Below are 16,009 nucleotides of genomic sequence, written 5' to 3'. Positions count from 1 at the left end.
ACTAAGTTATCAAAAATAAGATAACCAGATGGGAGATGATTGCAGCGTTACACATGGTAGATGATGAAGGCCTGAGTTAGAAAAATGAGAATGGAATTGAGGGTGGGAAATGAGTGTAGACTTGCGAGAGGATATAGGGGGAGGTTCTGTATGGCTCTTCTCAAATACTCATAGGAAGTAAAGTTTAAATAGTGTTTATAGTGCTGAGTAGATGAGAAATGGAAAATGAGAAAGCTGGTTATAGGGGGTGATGATATCATTAATCAAAATGGGAACACAGGGTGGAAAGTGTGTCTGGATGAGAGGATCTGTGTGTTAGTAGTTCAGTCGTGTCTGACTCTCTTTGATTCCAAGGACTGTAGCCCACCAGGCTCCTCTGTCTATAGGATTCTTCAGGCAAGAATACTGGAGTGGGTTACCATTCCCTTCTCCAGGGGATCTTCCTGACCCAGGGATTGAATGTGGGTCTCCTGCACTGTAGGAAGATTCTTTACCATCTGAGCCACTAGGGAAGACCCCTGGACAGGAGGATAGTGCATTTTGTTTTAGACATGTTGAATTTGCTGTGTCTATTGGACATCTACAATTTTACAGGGAGTTGGGAAATAGCCATCTGAAGCTCAGAGAAATAATTAATATTATCATTTTGTTCTTGATATTCCTAAGGTCAGTACCCTGATCTGACTAGACCTGCCTGTTGTACAATAGGTGAGTAATAAGTGTACTCACCTATTGCGATAGGATAGATTAGTTAATGGGCTTCCCAGGTGGCGCTAGTGATAAAGAACCTGCCTGCCAATGCAGGAGATGTGGGTTTGATCTCTGGGGAAGGTCCCCTGGAGGAGGGCATGGCAACCCACTCCAGTCTTCTTGCCTGGAGAATCCCATGGACAGAGAAGCCTGGTGAGCTACTGTCCACAGATAGTTAATACATGTAAAATACTTACAGGAGTGCCTGATATATAGTAAGGATATATAATTATTGACTATTACTGACCTCCTCCCCTGATACTCAGCGAGTAAGAGGGTAACCTGGACTAGTGTAAAATTATCTCAAAGACTTAGGCCAAGGATAAGTGCTAAGATTATAGGCATTGAAAGAGGAAGCCTGGTACTCTGGAAAGCACTGTCCTAGGAATTAGAAGACCTGAGTGTTTGTCTCATCCTACTGTTAGCTTATTTCACTTTGGGAAGTCTCTTTATCTCGCTGGGAATCAGTTTCTTCACCTAGAAAGAGAACCTCCTGATAAATATCTGATTTTCCTTCTAGTGACTAATAAATATATTCTATGCTTAATATGTATTTTGTTGACAGCTTGAGAAAAACAGTTCACTCAGCATTAAAATTCTCAAACACCCTCCAGCTCATCCCAGAGTGAACAAACTATAAATTGTATTTGAAGTGGAAATTTCTAATTAAGTTCCCTTCTCCTCCTGGAGGCTGTTGCACTTGGTTGCGAGTGATAACATTTCTGACAGCTGCTGCATAAACGCTCAAGACCAGATTCCTCCTGGAGAAGAGGCAAAATGAAAAATTGATACTGGATATTTACATGCCTTAGCAATTAAAATTAACATCCTTTTAAAATTTGATTTGCTGATGCAAGTAGGCACACATTAAAAAAAAAAAAACCTTTAAAAATGTTTTGGTTTACCAGGGCATTTGTACAGGACTGATTATTTTGGAGTCTTTAATTGAAAATGATAAGGTATAATTTGGCCATCCAAACCCAACTGACTCTAGGGCAAAACACAATAAGTTTTAGGATTCATATGCTTGGAGTAACAAAGTGACTACCTTTATAAGAATATGTAAGCAAAAATGTATCTCTAGCTCTGATTTTCCCTTAAGTCTCAGTTCAGTTCAGTTCAGTCACTCAGTTGTGTCTGACTCTTTGCGACCCCATGAATCGCAGAACGCCAGGCCTCCCTGTCCATCACAAACCCCCGGAGTTTACTCAAACTCATGCCCATCGAGTCGGTGATGCCATCCAGCCATCTCATCCTCTGTTGTCCCCTTCTCCTCCTGGCCCCAATCCCTCCCAGCATCAGGGTCTTTTCCAATGAGTCAACTCTTTGCATGAGGTGGCCAAAGTACTCGTGTGTAAGCTTCAGCATCAGTCCTTCCAGTGAACACCCAGGACTGACCTTTAGGATGGACTGGCTGGATCTCCTTGCAGTCCAAGGGACTCTCAAAAGTCTTCTCCAACACCACAGTTCAAAAGCATCAATTCTTCTGTGCTCAGCTTTCCTAACAGTCCAACTCTCACATCCATACATGACCACTGGAAAAACCATAACCTTGACCAGACGGACCTTTGTTGGCAAAGTAATGTCTCTGCTTTTTAATATGCTGTCTAGGTTGGTCATAACAGACTAGACTTACATAAATTTATTTGCTTACTTGACACCTCCAGTTGAATGTCCAAGATTTTTCAAAGGCACCCTGTTCAAAATCAAACTCTTAATTTTTACCCCAAAACCTGTTTCTGGGGAGTTTTTCAACTTTCAGTAAATAATAATACCACCATCCATCACTCAAACCACTCAACCAGGAACCTACACGCCAACCAACGTTAATTCTCTCTCCCTCCCACCTCTCCCATATGGTCATCAGCATGTCTGTTTTTTGCGTTAAGCAGCATTTTAATTCCCTCCGCTTTTACCCAGCTCCACCCCTGGCCCATTTGGCCAAGCTGCCATTTCCCCTGAGCATCTGCAGTTGCCTCCAGACTAAACTTTGCTCTCACTCTGTCTCTCCCACTCTTCTCGATCCATTTTCAACCTAACAGCCAGAATGATCTTTTCAAAATGTATTTCTGATCATGCCTCTTCTCAGCTATTTTTTTCCCCCATTGGTTTCTTGTTGCGTGTGTGTGCTAAGTCGTTTCAGTCATGACCCATTCTTTGCGACCCTATGGACTGTACACAGCCCACCAGGCTCCTCTGTCCCTGGAATTCTCCAGGCAAGAAGACTGGAGTGGGTTGCCATACCCTCCTTCAGGGGATCTTCCTGACCCAGGGGTTGAACCCAGGTCTCTTATGTCTCCTGCATTGGCAGACGGGTTCTTTACCACTAGTGCCACCTGGGAAGCCCGGTTTCTTGTTGTACTTTGAATAAAATCCAAACCCAACCATGACCTCCACTCATCCTTCTGATTCCATCTCATTCCACTCTTTGCCTCCTTCTCTATTCTACAGGCACAAGGACCTTCATTCTGTTTCACCTAAATGCAAGTTCCCTCCAGCCTTGGGACCCCCATATCAGCTGTCTTGCTGACTGCAGTCCTCTTTCTCGGCTCTTCTCCCATCTGACCCCTCATTTTCACAATTCTCAGCTTAAAGCCCAGTTCCACACAGAGCTCTTTGCTAACTACTCCCAAATAAGTAGGCTTCCAGCCTATCTTTAACATCCTGTTTTAATTTCTTACAGTACTTAGGCCCACCTGATATTTTGCTTCTTGTTATCTCACATGCTCCAAGAAAAGTTTCCTGTGAGTAGGGACGTTGTCTCTTTTACATCCCTATCTCTAATACCTGGAGCACTATATAGATACCTAATGATGTTTCTTGAATTAAAAGAAAGATTATAATTATTAGAGCACATTGTTTTTATTTAAACCATTAAAATTTATTTCACAACCACTTATAGCATACTTACTATGAACAAGGTTACAGCTAAGAGTCCTTTACAGAAAGAATTTGTCATTCTGAGGGGGAAAATGGCTGAATAAACTGCATACACTGAACCAGAATCTCTGAGGGTGAGGCCCAAGAATTTTTATTTTAAGAACCTGTCTAATGACAGATGATCAGTCAGATGTGGGCACCTCTCACGAACGGGTAGCTCTTAGTTCTCCCATGCACTCTGCTGGCTCTCTATTTGCACTAAATTTGATTTCAGCCTCCAGTTGTGCTCCACTTTTGCTGATTGACAAACTTTCTGGCCCTTTGGGGCTCTATCACCAAGTAGGACTTGGAACAATGGCTCGGGAACTTCCTTGAAGATGTACTTTGTAGGGCTTCCCTGGTGGCTCAGTGGTAAAGAATCCTCCTGCCAATGCAGGAGACATGGGTTCGATGCCCAGTCCGGGAAGATCCCACATGCTGCGGAGTAACCAGCTCCTGAGCCTGTGGTCTAGAGCCCGTGCTCTGCAGCGAGAGGCCACGGCAATGAGAAGCCAGGGCACTGCAACTGCAGGGGGGCCCCCGCATGCTGCAATGAGAGGAAGCCCGTGCAGCAGCAAAGACCCCACACAGCCACAAAAAGGCACTTCCATTGGGGGGGGGGGGATATACTTTGGAAAGGAGCTCATGGACATGGGGACAGTGACTCAAACAGCACGCAGCTGACCGTTCTTCTCAGTCCAGGGCTCTGCCCACCACGCCGCACTGTGCGGGTCTCTCTCTGTCGGTACTGGGATCTCAGCACCAGGCTGGGCTGCAGGTATCATGATGCAGGGGTCCCTGAAGTCCCCACCCCCTGGCTCAATGTCTTTGAAGACACTCTTGCTGAACAGCATGTATATTATCTATGGTGAAACAGATCACCAGCCCAGGTGGGATGCATGAGACAAGTGCTCGGGCCTGGTGCACTGGGAAGACCCAGAGGAATCGGGTGGAGAGGGAGGGGGGAGGGGGGATCGGGATGGGGAATACGTGTAACTCCATGGCTGATTCATGTCAATGTATGACAAAACCCACTGCAATGTTGTGAAGTAATTAGCCTCCAACTAATAAAAATAAATGAAAAAAAAATAAAGTAAGAAGAAAAGAAATAGAATTAGAGCAGAGATCAGTGACACTGAACATAGGAAATCAACAGATAATAATGAAACCCAAAGCTGATTCTTTGAAAAGATCAGTAAAATCAGTAAGATTCTAGCCAGGCTAATCAAGAGAAAAAGAGAATACAAATTATTAATATCAAAAATAAAAGAGGAGGCATCTCTACAGATCCTATGGGTATTAAAAACATTAAAAGGAATATTAATAGAGTTTGAACAACTCTGTGTCTGCCAGTTTGACAACCTAGATGAAATGGACCAACTCCCTGAAAGACATGGTTTGCCAAAACTCACACGAGAAAAAAGTTTGAATACTTCTATATCTATTAAAGAAATGTAATCACTGAAGACACTCTTGCTGAAGGATCACTCAACTCCACATCACCTAACTGCCCAAACTGCTCAGGCAAACGGTCAAGGTCTGGGGGCAGGAGGCTGAATTTCTGCCCTTAGAGATCTGCTTCTCCCTTCACCCTCTAAGCCTTCTGTTCTGGGATGGGTGTGTGTGCGATTCCAGGCTGACAGACTCCCTTAGGTTATGATCAGATTGGAAGTTGAGGCCTTTCTCTGATGGATGGTGGTAATAAAAGCAACCTACATGTTCAGCATGTACTCCCCTTGAAATCAGTGTACTGATCGCAAATATTTGATTATAAAAAAAAAACAACTTAGTTTTCTGGGTTTCTGATATTAAATCCTTACTAAATGTAGTGTTAAAAACACCACTGAAAGGGAATTGATTAAGCAAGTTATGAAATATCCATGCAATGGAATACTACACAGTCATTAAAAGCAATGACATGTGTCTAATATTCTGATACTGAAAAACACCCATGATACCTCACTAAGTCAAAGAAAAAAACGGTGCAAAACTGTGTATATATATAACCCTGTTCTTAGGAAGAAAATGATCTATGATCTTATAGGGAATGCATGAAAATTATATAATCAAATGCTAACGGAGAATTTCAAAGGGCTAAGTTTTTAAGAATCGGTGGGGGAGAAATGCTGAAGAAGAGAGAAGGGATTGCATTTTACCTTATAGTCTTTAGTAGAATCTGAATGATTTTTAAGTGAGAATGTATTATAAGAATAACTTTAAAGTTATTGAAAAAGTTTTAACTATTGAATTTCAGGTTTGTGTTACTTTGACAATAAAAAACAAAAAAGGGCTACCAAGGCAGATTAAAAATACAGTAATGTTTTTTTACTCAAACAAACAAAAATGAGTAAATTTGAATAATCAAATTGTCAAACATTATATAAATCCATTCAATAGATATTTGCTGAGTGCGCCTTCATTGTACCAAGTTTGGGGGATGCATTGGTGAAAAAAGCAATGGTTGTGCCCTCAGTAACCTAGAATCTACCAGAAATTCTCAACTGGGTATGGAAATATTGGGGAGAGGTAGGTATTTTTTGTTCTTAAAATGTTAGAGTTTGGAGTCAGCATTAATCATGCAAAGCTGAGGCATGTTAAGTCCTGCAAACTGTAGCAGAGTCATACCCAGTGAGAAGCCCTTCCCCCAAAAATGCAATAGCACCTGCCACAAGAAATACTGGATCAGCACCATTTCTCATGTAAATATGCTAATTCCAAATGAACTTTAATGAGATTATAGAGTATGTGAAAGAGATTCTTGGTTCTCTCCCTCCCAACCCCCCCACCACTGGTTGACCTCCTTAATAAGCATTAAAATCAATTAGGGAAAAACTGTCTTGAGAGACTTATCTGTCAAACGGTCCATTTCTAAAGCAACTGAAAGGCTTGTGTAGGAATGAGGTGCTCATGGAATTATCTTGGTCAAAATCTATTAATGCAAAACTCAAACTCTGGCTACTGAATGCAGGACTCCCTTGATGTTTGTTCCACTATAGCTCCTCAGGATAATGATATTCTTTTGTGTTTGGGCTCATGTGTATCTTGTATCAGATGACTGTTGTCCATGATTACATCTTAGTGTTTATCTTACTTATTCCTCACCTAAAAATAAACTCATCATCTCCTGGTCTAAGAGCACCCAGAAACAGTTTTTCCAAGTTCAGGCAAATTGTGTCAAGGGTTCTTAAATCCTCTTTCCAATTGTTTCATTAGTCAAATCAGAAAGAGATCTGCAAAGGCACAAATGCTGAAAATTGAACTGTTTTTAACACTTGGGTTGAGAAATAGTATTTATTAATCTATTTTCCTTTCAAAACATCTTTGAGTTTTTGTTCTTTCTTTTCTAATTTACTCCTCTAGCCTCAAGTCTTGATCTGGACTATTTTGCCACAAACCCCCTCCCAACTATTTTGAAACACTCAAACTACAGAGAAATTGAAAGAGCAGTACAGTGAAAATCCACATTTTCATCAAGTTTTAAGAGCTGCTAATATTTTGGCATGTTTACTCTCTCCCACTCCTACTTTCTCTGCCCACCTGTCTTTCTCTCAGTTGATATCTCCCCATCTATCACAGAAGAGAGAGGAGACACATACACAAACACACCTTTTTATTCTGAACCATTTGAAACGTGTAGCAGACATTAGGCCACTTCCAACCTAACATACCAGTAAGGTATCTCCTCAGTGTAAAGATATTTGCCATATAACCATTATTACACTTGATTCAATATACTGTACCTATTCAAATTTCCTTAATTGTCCTCAAAATGTCTTCTATAGTTTTTTCCCCCCTTCAATCAAGGAGGATCGAAGCAAGGTTTACTCATTGTATTTGATTGTTACTATGCCTTCAGTAATTATTAACCTAAAACAGTACCTTCTTTTTTCTTTAATGACATTGTCATTCTCCCTTCATTCTTCCCTTCTCTCTTCCTCCTTCCCTCCCTTTTCTTTCTTGTTTTTTCTTTTTTCCTAACAGTTCAGGCCAGATGCTTATAGACTGTTCCACATTCTGAATTTGTCTAATTGTTTCTTTCAGGTCAATATCAGGTCAAACATTTTTTCACAAAATCTTGTGAGTAATATTGTCTACTCAGTATCACATTCTGAGGACCAAAATGTGAGATTGTCTCACTATTGGTGATAAAGTTAGGCTATTTGGTTGAGGACTACCAGATCTCTCCATTCTAAAGGCATATCTGTAAACACAAATCTGTGGAGTGATTGGTTGAAACCATGTGAATAACCTCTTTCCAGTAAACTTCCATCTCAATTTTTTTTTAGCATCTACTATGCTTGTCTGAAACAATTATTTTATTGAGGGTTAGAAAATGGTAATTTTCTAATCCTCTTTTTTTCCTCCTAGACTCATTAGCTGGTAATCTAATGACTACCTGTAGAAAGATTATCTAAGGAAAAGGAAGAAGATACTCAATTTACTTGCTGTTCTTATGTGTTATTTTAACTTTCATCCTCCTTTAATGTTTTATTATTATCTTTTAAGGCATAGAAATAATTCAGACTCATTTCAAATAATGAAACAATACAGAAGAACGACAAATAAATTGAATATCTCCTTTGTAGTCTAACTTTCAGGTAACCACTGATAATAAATATGACTTTTATACATTTTTCCACACATACAGAAATAGCCCCAGCTATATTCCTGATGCCTAGAGTACTACCTGGTACCTCTAAATGATGGAATATACTATATTTATTGGAAAAAACTTATGTACAAGTGGACCCAGGTAGTTCAGGAGGTGCTAGTGGTAAAGAACCGCCTGCCAATACAGGAGACGTAAGAGACGCAGGTTCAATCCCTGCTCGGGAAGCTCCCCTGGAGAAGGGAATGGCTACCCACTCCAGTCTTCTTGCCTGGAGAATCCCATGGACAGAGGAGCCTGAGGGCTACAGTCCATGGGGTCAGAAAGAGTTGGACACAACTGATCAACTAATACACACACACACACACGTAGCTCAAACCCATGTTATTCAAGGGTTGACTGTATATAGGTACAAAAGCACATATATTTATCTCCATATAAAGTTATTTTTAAAAATACACCAAATGACACAGTGATACATAATTTGCTTTCTTTGTCCATTACTATTACCTTTTTATGAATAAATGTTACTAACTAGACTCCAAGCCTCATGAGGACAACCCTAGCCACTGTCTTATTCCTCATGTATTTCTAGGATGTGACACAAATTCCCTTCCTCACAGATGATTAAGGGGGTTGAGTGCAATTACACGCATAGGATAAATCTCTTCTCCCACTGAGGAGGCCTTAAGACTCCTATTCCTCTTTAAAAAAAAAAAAGCAGCATTATTAACCAGCTTACCAAAAAATTTGGCGGCCAATTCCAGTGGCTAGTAATGAAAAGAAAACAAACTAGAAAAGGAAGTGATGAGAATGAGTGGAGGAGACATGCAGGGCCCTGACAAGGAGGCAGTCAGCTTTCCCTAAAAGGTGGAATTTTCTCAGCTGGAGCTGCGATGTGATTTTTTTTTTTTTTTTTTGGTTATACTATTTTTAGCAGCAGCAGCATGCACAATCTTAAGTTCTCCAACAGGGATTGAACCTGTGCCCCCTGCAATAGAAGCGGGGAGTCCTAACCACTGGACCATCAGGGAAGTCCCTGGAGCTGCCGTCTTGAATGCGGGCAGTGCTAGCTGGACCACACAAAATAGAGCCTTAATTCTGAGGCAATGATTTCATTACAAAGTTTCTTCATCTGGAGAACTAGAAGAAGCAACAGAGTCAGTTCAAAACTCTTTGAAAAAGACAAATTGCATAAAACCAAAAGAGTGAGGGGACCGACTTCTGGAATTACCTCTCTTTCCTCACTTCCTTTGTTCCTTCAAGCATACATCAGAGCCTCAGAAATTAGCCAAAGCTGCATGGAGTCTTTTACCGTCAATCCCAAGTGAATATTTTAAGTATCAGAAAATTTTCCATTTACACAGTCAGGGAGGTATTTTCAGTCCTTTAAATCTTTTCTAATTACTAACCAATTCCCTCCTTCCAGCCCTCCCAATTTAGCGCACAGAACGCAGCTCCCGACAGAAAACAACTCCCCAGTGAAGTCTGAGTTTCCATGGTTAGTTGCTGGAGCTCTGGATGTGAACAAAGCTGAAAAGCCACACTCCCATAGTTAGAGGGGAAAAAAAAATCAAGAAATCGGGTTTCACTGCCATGGTGCAGTTCCTAGCACAAAGTAAATGCTCAGTTAATAAAGGGAAGGAGGGAGAAAGAATCAAGAGATGAGACAGAAAAGAGAGGAGTAAAGAGGGAAGAAACCCAGTGAAACGGACTTTCCTTAAACCAGAAATGTAGATGTGGGAGTTTACAAAGAGAATACTGATAACGGAATATTGAGCAAGTGGGTATTGCGCTGGGCTTGTTATTGCACGTCCTCCCGAGACCTTCGCTGAACTTAACTTTTACCACGAAGAAACTGAGGCACAGGTAGATGAAAAGCTTTCAAGCCAGCTGGGCTGGGATAAGAACTCCAGTCCGTGGTAAACAGACTACCTGCTTTCTCCCCTACGCTCAGGCTGCAGCTGACGCTTTCTGACAAGCACCTACGCCAGGGGCTGCGCAGTGGACGCCCCCCCTCCTTATCCCTTACACCACAAGGCGCCAAAGGAGCCTTCTAACAGCTGCCCCAGCTCCTGCAAGGGCCTGCCCTCAACCGTGGGCCACTCTGCCTTTGCGTTGTCTTAAACCACCCCCTCCAAGCATGCGCTCACAGTCCTGATTTCCAGGGACTGCTCCTTTCAGCCTCAATTATTCAGTGTATCCCCCCAACCCCTGCAACCAGTAACTCCCTCACTTTGGGCATTATAGAGAGCTCAACCTCCTCCCACCCCCACCCCCAGCACCTTAATCAATGTCAAAGCCTTTTATGTTTCCTGTGGCCAGATTCAGCGCCGGGGCCCACCCCCCCCACCCCCCTCCTTGGACCGTACATCACTCTATACTTCACTCTACACTTGGGCTGGTTCCCTGAAAGGCGGGCTGCAGGCTCGGCCACATCCTGTGATTAAGTCTGTAAGGGGTGTGGGAGGCGGGAGGAGGAGAGGCAGCGCCGGAGCTGCCTGAAACCCGAACTCTCAGACTTCATCCACCGCCCTGACAGCCGCCCGCATCCGAGTAACAACACACCAAACTACCCCCTGCTGTTCTTGGCGCTGGGCGTTCAGAGGAACCCAAGCATGGGACTCCATGTTCTTTAAAACCTCCTTCCCCTCTCTCGTTTTCCTTTACCGTTTAGTCTTGCGTGCAGCCTTCGGTTGCAGTTTTCTCTTTGGCCCCACACCTAGCCACCTGGAAAAGTGGCCACATCCGCGCTCCGCAGAGGCGGGCTCCCCGGGACCTCCGCTGTCTCTTGCCCTCCGCCCTCCGCCCTCCTTCCGCCCCGCTCGGGGTCTCACCTCGGTGGTCCTCTCCTCTCCTCTGGGCAGCTGCCTCTGTGGCCGCCTCCCCGCTGCCTCCCGCTTCCTTACCTTTCCTCTGCGGCTCCCGTCCCTCTTCCCGCCGCCCGTCTCTCTCGCCTTTCTCCTACTCCCTCCCTCTGACCGATCGGTTTTCTCACTACATCCTTTTTTTCTCTTCTCTCTTGTTGATTTCTCCTGCTCTGTTGGAAGCACAGCCTACGACTTAGGGTGTTTGCCACCTAACGCCGACTTTCTGGAATTGGTTGCCCATTCGAAGTCCAAACTGACTTGCTTCTTCCAGAGCCCTATAATTATGCTAATAAAAAATAAAAACTTTTCTCATTCCCCAAATTAATACGACCGAAACATTGAGTTAGCTCTCAAATATAGGCAAACCAGAGGAGCTTGCTCTCAAGCTGAAATAAAATTCTTTGCTCCTATTTTGAAATGTCATATCAGGCTGTCTTGTTTATATTTCACATTCTGTGACTCTAAGTCAGAGACAAGCCTGAAGTTAGGGTTTTTCTGCATTGGGTTTCTGGGGAAGCTCCCTAGGCTTTATAAGGCTATGGAGCTGCTGTAAAACATTTTTTAAAAACCCACTTGTTCTTGTCTAATGTAGAGCCCTACTGTATATCAAGGAATTGATCGAAAGCTCATATCCTTAAAATTGTCGTTAAATACTGAATGTTTTAGACCCCAGGTTTTCCTTCTCATTTTCTCCTTGTTCCTTACTAGCACCAGCCAGTCATCAGCAGCTTAACTCTAAGCTTCTGAGCATGTGTATAGTTCAAGGCTTACACCACCTCTATGGCAACCTTCATTTCTTACCCATCAACAACTCATTCCCTCTTATAAGCATGAAAACATCACTGCATTGATATGATTTTAGTATGACCCTCAGATACAAAATACAGGGTTGACAGAAGCACTTGGGGAAAAGTCACATTGGAGACGTGAAATGACTGATAGAAAACCATGAATATTAGATCAGATTACACAAGCTTGCCACCTATTTGCAGGGAATACGTCAGTTCTAAATATTGCTTCTCTTCAGTCAGGTATAATAAGAAAGTGAGGTAAACTAGGAAAAAGGTGTGTTTGTTTTTCCCTCAATGAATAGGAGATAAAATAAATGTGCACAAAATGATAAATCACTAAGAAAAAGTATGTGTAATTGTACAACATGTTTTTTCAGGATAATGTATGCAAAAGTGTCTGTTGTATGTATGAAAAGTAATGTTCTTGGTTTCTTTTTTGCTGGCCTGTGAGTGTCTGGCCATGTAAGTTTCCTTTCTGTAGTATTAATCCACTTTAGGATTAGTAGACGGGTGGGGTTCTCAAAACAAAAAGCTTGTGTTTGACTTTCCACATTCTAAAATTTCCTGCCTCATCTTGATCTTTATTAATTGCTGTGTGGGAAAAATAAATTGGTTAACTTTTATATTTCTTTAAAGAAAATAAATTGTTCTGCAATTATTTATATGTCTATATCCATATACACATATACCCATATTTACATATGGGTATATGTGAATATATCCAGTATATCCATATTCACAGAATGTATGTATATTTGCATATATATCCAGTGTATCAAAATATAACTTGTTGTTCAGTTGCTAAGTCATGTTCTCCTCTTCAGGGCCCCATGGGCTACAGCATGCCAGGCTTCCCTGTCCTCTGCTATCTACTGGAGTTTGCTCAGACTCATGTCCATTGAGTCAGCGTTGCCATTGAACCATCTCATCCTCTGTCACCCCCTTCTCCTCCTGCCCTCAATGTTTCCCAGTATCAGGGTCTTTCCCAATGAGTCAGTTCTTCGCATTAGGTGGCCAAAGTATTGGGGCTTCAGTATGAATGTTCATGAGTGAACCTTCGGATGAAATGTTCAGGGTTGATTTCCTTTAGGATTGACTGGTTTGATCTCCTTGCTGTCCAGGGAACTCTCAAGAGTCTTCTCCAGCACCATAATTCAAAAGCATCAATTCTTCAGTGTTCAGCCTTCTTTATGGTCCAACTCTCACATCTGTACATGACTACTAGAGAAACCATACCTTTGACTAAATGGATCTTTGTCAGCAAAGTGATGTCTCTGATTTTTAATACACTGTCTAGGTTTGTCATAGCTTTTTCTTCCAAGAAGTAAGCATCTTTTCATTTCATGACTGCAGTCACTGTCTGCAGTGATTTTGGAGCCCAAGGAAATATAGTCTGTTGCTGTTTCCACTTTTCCCCCATTTATTTGCCATGAAGTAATAGAGCCGGATGCCATGATCTTAGTTTTTTGAATGATGAGTTTTAAACCAACTTTTTCACTCTCTTCTTTCACCTTCATTGAGAGTGTCTTTAGTTCCTCTTCATTTTCTGCCACTAGAGTGGTATCATCTACATATCTGAGGTTGGTGATTTTTCTCCTGGCAATCTAGATTCCAGCTTGAGCTTCATTCAGCCTGGCATTTCACATGATGTACTCTGGATATAAGTAAAGTAAGCAGGGTGACAATACACAGCCTTGACGTACTCCGTTCCCAATTTTGAACCAGTCCATTGTTCCATGTTTTGTTCTAACAGTTGCTTCTTGGCCTGCATACAGATTTCTCAGGAGACAAGTAAGGTGGTCTAGTATCTCTTTAAGAATTTTCCAATTTGTTGTGATCCACACAGTCAAAGTCTTTAGTGTAGTCAGTGAGGCAGAATTAGATGTTTTTTTGAATTCCCTTGCTTTTTCTATGATCCAGTGGATCTTGGCAATTTGATCTCTGGTTCCTCTGCCTTTTCTAAATCCAGCTTGTACATCTGGAAGTTCTCGGTTCATGGATGGGGTTAGGATAATTCACTATTTTAGATTAGTGTTTTTATGTCCCAATAGGTGGCATAATCCAGGGATAAGTATATTTTCAAGAATACTTAGTGGATGTGGCTCTAGCTTCTTCACTAATTAGCTTTGGAATTTTGTGCTTTAGTTCCTTCATTCATTAAACAAACAAAAAAATACTATGCAAGGGAGCCCATGAAGTCCCATTCAGAGTTATGACTCTGTGACTCTATCATGTGATAAAAAAAAATATATATATATACACACACAGTAAGTTTGATTCTTCAAAGAGCTATGTACCTATTCTGCCTCCCTCCATTATAAAAGTCATTCATTTATTTACTCATTCAAACATTCATTCTCGAAGCACTTATTTGGGACTTACTATGTTTCAGGTCCTATGCCACAGCCCACAGATACCAAGATTATTTAGATACAACCTCTGTTCCTGAGGCACTCAGGGTTTATAAGAAGATCTCTTTCTTTATCAGGTTTCATCTCAAAGGCCTAACTGTAGAAAGTTAAAATTTCCATGCAAAGAAATCACCAGGTATCCATACTATTAAGGGCTGATGATAATTGGCATTTCATTCTGAAGAACTGTTTTCCTTCCTTCCTTCCTTTGTTTCTTTCCTCCCTTCCTCCCCTTCATTGCTTCCCATATTAGTGGGAGCAGTGTAACAGGGGAAAGAGTCTGGGCTTTGCTAGCAGATTTAGGCCTGGAATTTTGGCACTGTCCCTTACCCGCTGTGTGATCCTGGGCAGGTGACCTGCTCTGAGACTCCATTTTTCACATCTACAGAGTGATAGGGATATTTTCTTCAAAAGAGTTGCAGAATCATATTGGTTGGATAATGATGCATACAAAAACCTACTGAATGGATGATGGCTACTACTTTTAATTTGGGAAGCCAGAAAATATACCTGCTCTGTTTAACATGTTCAGTTCAGTTCAGTAGTTCAGTCATGTCCAACTCTTTGTGACCCCATGAACCGCAGCACGCCAGGCCTCCCTGTCCATCATCAACTCCTGGAGTCCACCCAAACCCATGTCCATTGAGTCAGTGATGCCATCCAACCATCTCATCCTCTGTTGTCCCCTTCTCCTCCTGCCCCCAATCCCTCCCAGCATCAGGGTCTTTTCAAATGAATCAACTCTTCGCATGAGGTGGTCAAAGTACTGGAGTTTCAGCTTCAGCATCAGTCCTTCCAGTGAACACCCGGGACTGATCTCCTTTAGGATGGACTGGTTGGATCTCCTTGCAGTCCAAGGGACTCTCAAGAGTCTTCTCCAACACCACAGTTGAAAAGCATCAATTCTTCTGCACTCAGCTTTCTTTATAGTCTAACTCTCACATCCATACATGACCACTGGAAAAACCATAGCCTTGAGTAGACGGACCTTTGTTGACACAAAGTAATGTCTCTGCTTTTTAATATGCTGTCTAGGTTGGTTATAACTTTCCTCCCAAGGAGTAAGCGTCTTTTAATTTCATGGCTGCAATCACCATCTGCAGTGATTTTGGAGCCCAGAAAAATAAAGTCAGCCACTGTTTCCACTGTTTCCCCATCTATTTGCCATGAAGTGATGGGACCGGATGCCATGATCTTAGTTTTCTGAATGTTGAGCTTTAAGCCAACTTTTTCACTCTCCTCTTTCACTTTCATCAAGAGGCTCTTTAGTTTTTCTTCACTTTCTGCCATAAGGGTGGTGTCATCTGCATATCTGAGGTTATTGATATTTCTCCCGGTAATCTTGATTCCAGCTTGTGCTTACTCCAGCCAGCGTTTCTCATGATATACTCTGTGTATAAGTTAAATAAGTAGGGTGACAATATACAGCCTAGACATACTCCTTTTCCTATTTGAAACCAGTCTGTTGTTCCATGTCCAGTTCTAATTGTTGCTTCTTGACCTGCATACAGGTTTCTCAGGAGGCAGGTCAGGTGGTCTGGTATTCCCATCTCTTTAAGAATTTTCCACAGTTTGTCATGATCCACACAGTCAAAGGCTTTGGCGTAGTCAATAAAGCAGAAATAGATGTTTTTCTGGAACTCTTCTTGTTTTTTGATG

General features: G+C 41.9%; 1 protein-coding gene across 34 annotated transcripts in view; it reads right to left on the bottom strand.

Moving 5' to 3' along the window:
- The window catches only part of DLG2 (discs large MAGUK scaffold protein 2), a 2,236,304-nt gene that overhangs the window by 355,645 nt on the left and 1,864,650 nt on the right, over positions 1-16,009 (bottom strand). Inside the window, exon 1 of one of the 34 annotated variants that reach the window (XM_043451509.1) lies at positions 11,188-11,425. The exons of 32 other annotated variants lie outside the window; for them this stretch is intronic. The gene's annotated coding sequence lies outside the window, so the exon portion shown is untranslated. Of the gene's footprint in view, positions 1-11,115; positions 11,426-16,009 lie in introns of those variants that run through there. One more of the 34 variants, XM_043451508.1, reaches the window with a different exon arrangement.

The sequence above is a fragment of the Cervus canadensis genome, chromosome 29, assembly GCF_019320065.1.
Source record: "Cervus canadensis isolate Bull #8, Minnesota chromosome 29, ASM1932006v1, whole genome shotgun sequence".
In the NCBI taxonomy this organism is placed as follows: Eukaryota; Metazoa; Chordata; class Mammalia; order Artiodactyla; family Cervidae; genus Cervus; species Cervus canadensis.
Note: the sequence above shows the minus strand (reverse complement) of the source record. Positions and strands in the feature narration are given on the sequence as shown.